The sequence below is a fragment of the Triticum urartu genome, chromosome 1 (genome assembly GCF_003073215.2).
Source record: "Triticum urartu cultivar G1812 chromosome 1, Tu2.1, whole genome shotgun sequence".
Lineage (NCBI taxonomy): Eukaryota > Viridiplantae > Streptophyta > Magnoliopsida > Poales > Poaceae > Triticum > Triticum urartu.
Window position 1 is genome coordinate 538,041,445 of NC_053022.1, and position 6,919 is coordinate 538,048,363.

Below are 6,919 nucleotides of genomic sequence, written 5' to 3' on the forward strand. Positions count from 1 at the left end.
CTGCCCCCGGGCGGTGTCCCGCTCGGGTACGGCCCGAAGTTGGTTCTTTTTTTATTATTCCGCTCGAAATAAAAATAAAAAGAAATACTAAACGGACTCCAAAAATTCCGAAATAAATTTTCACGGGCTTCTAAAATCAAGCCGCACAAGGTGAACATTTATTTGGGCCCTAAATGCAATTTTGAAAAAATGCACATTTTTCCTAAATTAAAATAAAACACCGAAAAACTCCAAAATAAAATCTTATTTGATTTTTTTATTAAATCCTCAATATTTCTTTATTTTGGGAAAGTCATTTTATTCCCTCTCTCATATTTTTGTAATAGAAATAATTGATGATAAAATAAATAAAATCAAATGATCCTATTCTCAAAATTTGAGAAAACTCAAATATGAAAATAACGAAATTCCCAACTCTCTCCGTGGGTCATTGAGTTGCGTAGAATTTCTAGGATCAACCAAAATGCAAAATAAAATATGATATGCATGATGCTCTAATGTATAACATTCCAAATTGAAAATTTGGGATGTTACAGTAATGTTCATGCTTATGTGGATGACATTGTGGTAAAATCCAGAAAGAAGGAGACCCTAATTGATGATTTGAAGGAGTCGTTTGATAATCTCCGGGTCTACAAGATGATGCTTAACCCAACCAAATGTGTCTTTGGTGTACCAACAGGCAAGCTCTTGGGATTTCTAGTTTCTAACAGAGGCATTGAAGCTAACCCGGAGAAGATCAAAGCCATCACTTCATTGGCTAAGCCAGCATGTGTCAATTATGTTCAGCGTCTGGCGGGTCATATTGCAACTCTGAGTCGGTTCATAAGCCGGTTAGGCGAGAAGGCTATTCCTCTTTATCAGATGATGAAGAAGACAAATCACTTTGTTTGGAGTGATGCTGCTAATCAAGCATTTGAGGATCTAAAAAAACATTTGGCTGAGCCGCCTGTGCTTGCTGCCCCTATTGATAAAGAGCCTCTGTTGTTATATGTGGCTGCTAACAGTCGGGCCGTTAGTGTAGCTATTGTGGTGGAAAGGAAAGAAGCAAGCAAGGAGTACCCGATTCAACGGCCGGTTTACTACATCAGTGAGGTACTTATTGAATCCAAGCAGAGATATCCACACTGGCAGAAGCTTGTGTATGGGGTTTTCATGGCAAGCCGGAAGCTTAAGCAATATTTTCTGGGTCACCCCATTACTGTGGTCAGCTCTGCTCCTCTGGGAGACATCATCCAAAACAGAGAAGCTACAGGCCGGGTTGCCAAGTGTGCCATTGAGCTTGGACCCCATGGTTTGAAGTATGTACCTCGTATGGCCATCAAGTCTCAAGCACTCGTGGATTTTATCAATGATTGGACAGAGTTGCAGACGCCTGAGCAAAAGCCGGATAGCACATATTGGACTATTCACTTTGATGGATCCAGACAGTTGGAAAGCTCGGGGGCTGGAGTTGTCTTGACTTCCCCACGAGGTGACAAGTTTTCTTATGTTCTCCGGTTAATCTTTCCTTGTACTAACAATGCAGCAGAGTATGAGGCCTTGCTCCATGGTCTCTGGATGGCTAAACAGATGAATTTTAGCCGGGTGAGGTGCTTCGGTGGTTCAGATCTGGTAGCCCAACAGGTCTCTGGCACCTGGGATTCTAAGGATCCACTCATGGCGGCTTATCGTAGAGAGGTTGATGCTATTGCGGGTCATTTCAAAGGTTATCAAGTTGAACATGTTGATCGCCGGAAGAATGCGGTGGCTGACACTTTAAGCCGGCTAGGGTCACAGCGTAAGCCGGTGCCACCTAACACGTTCCTGGATATTTTTCTTAACCCTTCTGTCAAATTGCCTACATAGGAGGATCTTGCTGTTCCTAATCCGGAAGCACAATTGGTGGCGGCTCTTCATGCTATCCCTGATTGGACGGTTCCGTATTTGGCTTACATGACCCGGGGAGAGTTGCCAGAGGATGAGACCTTGGCCAGATAAATAACCCGGCGATCCAACTCAATGTCAATTGTCAATGGGGAGTTACACCATCGTAGTGTCACAGGGGCATTTCAGCACTGTGTCTCTCCTGAAGAAGGCTGTGAGATTCTACGAGAAATTCATGAAGGAGATTGTGGTCATCATGTCGGCTCTAAATCTCTTGTGGCCAAGGCTTTTCGTCATGGATTCTATTGGTTGACGGCTCATGCTGATGCAGAGGATTTGGTAAGCAAGTGTGATGGATGTCAGAAATTTTCATGATGAACTCATGTGCCGACTCAAGAATTGAGGATGATTCCAATTACTTGGCCGTTTGCAACTTGGGGGTTTGATATGGTTGGGCCTTTCAAGAGGTTCAAGGATAAGAAGACCCACCTTTTGGTGGCGGTCGATAAGTTTACTAAGTGGGTTGAAGCAGAACCGGTCAGTAAGTGTGATGCAGCAACGTCGGTTCAATTCATGAAGGATCTTCCGTTTTGGTTTTCCACACAGCATTATCACAGATAATGGTACCAATATCTCTAAAGGCGCTATGGAGGAATTTTGTCAACGATAGCATTGATACATCTCCATCGTATCTACTTTTCCAAACACTTTTGCCCTTGTTTTGGACTCTAACTTGTATGATTTGAATGAACTAACCCGGACTGACGCTGTTTTCAGCACAATTGCCATGGTGTTGTTTTATGTGCAGAAAACAAATATTCTTGGAATAACCTGAAACTCCACGGAACATCTTAGAAAAAATAATAAAAAATCCTTGCCAAAGATGAAGACCAGGGGGCCCACACCCTGTCCATGAGAGTGGGCCCCCCTAGGGTGCGCCCCCTACCTCGTGGGCCCCTGGATGCCCTCCGACGCCAACTCCAACTCTATATATTTGCTTTCAGAGAGAAAAAAATCAGAGAGAAGAAATCATCGCGTTTTACGATACGGAGCCGCCGCCAAGCCCTAAAACCTGTCGGCAGGGCTGATCTGGAGTCCGTTCGGGGCTCCGGAGAGGGGGATTCGTCGCCGTCGTCATCATCAACCATCCACCATCACCAATTTCATGATGCTCACCGTCGTGCGTGAGTAATTCCATCATAGGCTTGCTGGACGGTGATGGGTTGGATGAGATTTATCATGTAATCGAGTTAGTTTTGTTAGGGTTTGATCCCTAGTATCCATTATGTTTTGAGATTGATGTTGCTATGACTTTGCTATGCTTAATGCTTGTCACTAGGGCCCGAGTTCCATGATTTCAGATCTGAACCTATTATGTTTTCATGAATATATGTGAGTTCTTGATCCTATCTTGCAAGTATATAGTCACCTACTATGTGTTATGATCCGGCAACCCCGAAGTGACAATAATCAGGACCACTCCCGGTGATGACCATAGTTTGAGGAGTTCATGTATTCACTATGTGCTAATGCTTTGTTCCAGTTCTCTATTAAAAGGAGGCCTTAATATCCCTTTGTTTCCAATAGGACCCCGCTGCCATGGGAGGGTAGGACAAAAGATGTCATGCAAGTTCTTTTCCATAAGCACGTATGACTATATACGGAATACATGCCTACATTACATTGATGAACTGGAGCTAGTTCCGTGTCACCCTATGTTATGACTGTTACATGATGAACCGCATCCGACATAATTATCCATCACTGATCTGGTGCCTACGAGTTTTCCATATACTGGTTATCGCTAATTTACTTTCCCGCGGCTACTGTTACAATCACTACAAAATACCAAAAACATTACTTTTGCTGTCTTTACTTTTGTTGTCGCTACCACTACTATCATATTACTTTGCTACTAAACACTTTGCTGCAGATACTAAGTTTCCAGGTTGTCACGACCGGTTTTTTCGGGTATAAATTTCCAGAAAATGGCCGTCGTTGGCTCACCAGCCCCAGGATTACTGTTAGCTGATGAGGCACCAACTTGATACAGAAATTCCAAGCAAAAATACAAAATATGTAGTACAAGACCATTCTGGCCTGTGAGTACAACAATTGGGTTTCTAGTGGTCGATGGCGGAAGCGGTTTGTGAGTCGTCAGTGTCTATGGGACTCCATTTCCCACAGGAACAGCTGACCAGGTCAACTCCTATCTTCGCGAGGCTGCTATCACCGTTGCTTAGTTTCCGGGGCTGTCACCGCAACGCTCCTCTCCATGCAGAAATCTGGCCAAGACAATAGCCAGGGACAAGCCAGTGAGTACTTTGAATGTACTCGCAAACATTATGAACACTGGGATAATATAATTGATAATCATGCACTGAAATATTCTATGATCACATCGTCAGTCATAAATAAAACATATTTTATGCATGCAAGCAGGTTGTTCATATGCAACATGAATAAGCAATAATGGAGTGGGGAATAAAATGCCGCAGTCGGGCGTCTGAACAAGACCACCTAAAGGGCTTATAAAGTATATAGATAACAAGCAATGCCACAGTCAGGCGTCTCAGCGACACCACATAAAGGGCTTATAAAATAAATAAATAACAAGCAATGCCACAGTCAGGCGTCTCAGCGACACCACATAAAGGGCTTATAAAATAAATAAATAACAGCAATGCCACAGTCGGGCGTCTCAGCGACACCACATAAAGGGCTTATAAAATAAATAAATAACAGTCAATGCCACAGTTGGGCGTCTCAGCGACACCACATAAAGGGCTTATAAAATAAATAAATAACAAGCAATGCCACAGTCGGGCGTCTCGGCGACACCACATAAAGGGCTTATAAAACAAAAAAAATCACAATGAATATCCAAGAGGTAGAACCGTCCCAGGGATACTCAATGATATAATGGGTTAGTACAAAATAATAATAACCATAATGTTCACAAGTCACAATCCAAGTTTGGTTTTATCAATTTTCTCCTCCGAAGACCGACACTAAGACCAACACTTGACCCATCCCAGACTGTAATCCTTAACCATGGACACGGCTATTCGAATAGGTTTAATCTCTGCAGAGGGTGTACTCTTTACCCACGAGTAACGGATTCCTTTAGTCCATCGGGACTAATTCCGTCTACGGCCTTTTAGTTGAAAACACGCCTAACTTGCACACACCAGCTTAACTCATCGGTGTCTGGAATCACCCACGACACTTGTTAAGCAAAACTCTAAGTGGGGAGGCTACAACCTCGCGTAGCATGGGATCAAATTTATATCGCGCGCTCTAAGGGGTGGCCTCCCCTCTCGGTCCCAACCGGAAACACCCATGCCCCCTGACCCAGGTGGCCATGCCTACCGGCTACAACCGATCATCTTCCACCATGGCCTCTCTTGTACGGTGTGTGCTGAAAGGTTGACGACTTACTGAACGTACCCTTACCTGCGGACAGGAACGCAGTGTAGTACAAAACAAGTATGGGGGTTACTGGAACAAGACTCGATCTACGGTTGACTCGGGAGGTTTATAAATTCCCTGCATGACATGTATAACAAATATATTTCAACCAACAAAATCACCACTCAATATACCTTACCATGCCATACCGGACATAACCATCCCGACGGAGACCGGCGATAAGCTCACGCCTACCCAAGGCAGAGGCTTTCCCGGATTTCTTTCTGGCATGCATGCAAGGCACATGTGGATGATTACCATCACAAGTATATTCATTTCCAACAGCAAGGAAATCACTAATATGCATTCATGCAAATGATCATATCACATGAAATAACAAGTTCTCCGATATAAGGTGGTGTTATAAACGTTTCAACTAACACACCAAAAATATTATTCCGGGGTTCAGAATGCTTGCCTTCAATGGTGTGGAAAGGCAGGGTGCACTCCAAAACTTTTGAAAGCTTTCTCTCCTCTCTCCAAAAATCCTATTCAAAATATTTTTGAATCAATATGTAGTTTCAAAAACAGTACCAAAAGTTGTCTGAATTTTTTTGAAATAAATCTTAAAATAAACTAGACAAAATTTGAGGAAGGTAGGAAAAGAATCAACTCATTTGGAGTTGTATTTAAAAAGTTATAGCCAGTCAAAGATTTGGTCAAAATCTGTTTTGAATAACATCAGAAAAAGAAAACGGTTCAAACGAGATTACGCTTTCGGGCAGAGAAAACGTACTACGGGTTTTACGCCTCCACTTATCCAGCGTGGACCGCGCGGGGAGTCACTGACAGTGGGTCCAGGGGGCCCACTAGTCAGGTTTGACTAGTCCCCACTCCCTCCTCTTCTCTGCCCGAGCAGAGGCGGGACATCCGGTGATCGTCACCGGCGAACGGCGGTTCTTCGCGGGCATCTGAATGCAGGGATGGATCCGCCACTCCTAGGCGGTCCTCCCGGTGGTTGTAGGGTCGTCGGGGGTGGAGGGAATCGCCGGCGGCGAGCTTCACAGTAGCCGGTGGCTTCGGGAGTTTTGGGCGCTTGAACTACGGTGGCTCCCGGTCGGGTTTGAGTAGCTGGGTGGCTCCGCAAGTCGAAGTGGAGTCATTTGGTGGCGTTGGATGGACGGGAGGGGCTTTGGATGCGGTGAATGGAGCTGGGACGTGGCGGCGGCCGAACCGGCCGGAGTTGGGGAAGACGGCTTTCCCCCGACGATTGCTGGCTGTGGGGGTGCCATGGGGGTGGCTTGAGGTCGCCTGAGTGCTCGGACGAGCTCGGGGGCCTCCTTTTATAGCGCGACGAGGTCGGTTCCGCGGCGGTGGATAAGGCTGCCGGCGAACCGCCTCTCTGTAGTGTCAGGGCGTCGTGGCGACGACGGGAGCTAGCCGACGAGCGAGGGGATAAGCTTGCGCTGTTCCCAAGGGCAGGTGGCGAGCCGGGGTGGCTTTGGCGGCGCCGACCGTGGCAGAGGCGCTGCGGACGCCGGTGTGCCGCCAAAAGCTCTGTCGGCGTCGCTGTAGGCTACCAGGGCAGTTTGGCGCGTTGCTGTGAGGGGGGGGGGAGTGCGTGGCGTGGTGCTGCAGAGCG